This window comes from Lichenostomus cassidix, unplaced genomic scaffold (genome assembly GCF_008360975.1).
Source record: "Lichenostomus cassidix isolate B80296 unplaced genomic scaffold, HeHo_3.0 HiC_scaffold_40, whole genome shotgun sequence".
Taxonomy (NCBI): domain Eukaryota; kingdom Metazoa; phylum Chordata; class Aves; order Passeriformes; family Meliphagidae; genus Lichenostomus; species Lichenostomus cassidix.
The window spans coordinates 1,946,920-1,948,426 of record NW_028147459.1 but is presented as its reverse complement, the minus strand read 5'-3'; positions in this window follow the sequence as shown (position 1 = coordinate 1,948,426).

Sequence of the window (1,507 nt, the reverse complement as noted above, 5' to 3'; positions counted from 1 at the left end):
TAGGGGAAAAAGGGGTTGAAATTTGGGGTGGGAAGGGGAAAATTTGGGGGGAAATGGGGTGGAGGGTTAAAAAATTTAGGGGGAAAATGGGGGTGGAGTGGGGTGAAGTTTGGGGGAATGGGGGCGGAGGGGTTAAATTTGGGGGTGGAATGGGGGTTGGAGACGGTGGGAGGGTGAAATTTTAAGTTAAAATGGGAAAATTTGGGGGGAAATGGGGTGGGAGGGTGAAAATTTGGGGGAAATTTGGGTTTAAAATGGGTGAAAAAAATGGGGAAAAATTGAGAGAAAATAGGGAAAAATTGGGTAAAAAATGGGGTAAAAAATGAAAACGGGGAGTAAAACGGGGGGTGGTAAAATGAGGGAGGGGCGTTGAAATTGGCGGGGAGGGGGACAAAAATGAGGGAATGGGGGTCCCAAAATGAGGAGGGGGGTGCAGGGCCTGGGGGTTCCTCGGTAACCCTGGAGGGTGATTTTGGGGAGGGGGATGGGATGGGGGGTTATTTTTTTGGGGAGGGGGTGGGCTCCACCCCCGGAGTGGTGATGGTGATGGAGATGGGGAGGGGGCTCGGGGGGGGTCGGGGGGGGGTTTGGGGGTGGGTGAGGGGGGGGCTCGGGGGGGTTTGTTCCCCTCGCGGAGCTCCGAGGGAGGAGGGAGGGCGAAGCGGAGGGGGGCGGGGCTAAGGAGGCCACGCCCACCAACCCCCAAACCACGCCCCAAACCACGCCCACTCCCCAACCCCCCAAAGGTGCCACCTCCTTAATTAGGCTTAATTAGCACCCTGGGGGGGGGGAGGGGCTTGTTTGTCCCCCCCGGGTTTGCCCCCCTCCCCCAAAATTGTGTCCCCCCCTCATTTTAATGTCCCCTCCCCCATTTCGGGGTGTCCCCCTCCCCAGTTTCAGTGTCCCCCCCCTCATTTTAATGTCACCTCCCTCACTTTGGTGTCCCCCCTCATTTTAGAATGTCCCCACTCCATTTTAATGTCCCCCCCTCATTTCGATGTCCCCTCTCCCCACTTTAGTGTCCCCACCCCATTTCGGTGTCCCCTCCCCAGCCTTGCCCCCAGGTGCCACCCTGTCCTGTCCCCTCCCCCCCAATTCCTGTCACCCTCCCCCTTGCCACCCCCTGTCCCCCATGCCAATTTCTTTGTCACCCCCTGTCCCCCCCCGGGCTGTGCCGGTGGTTCAGCCCCGCGCGGTTGCCATGGGAACGAAGTCACAAATAACTCGAGCGCTGATTGGGGTTTGGGAGCTGCATGGGGAGGAACTGAGACACCCCCAGACCCAAATGGGACCCCGAAACCGCCCTGAGCCCCCCAGGGACACCCCCAGACCCAAATGGGACCCCAAATGGGACCCCAAAACCACCCCAGAGCTGCACGGGGAGGAACTGCTGATACCCCCAGACCCAAATCAGGCCCCAAATGGGACCCCAAAACAGCCACTGGGGACCCCAAAACCATCCTGACACCCCCAGACCCAAATGGGACCCCAGATGGGACCCCAAAAC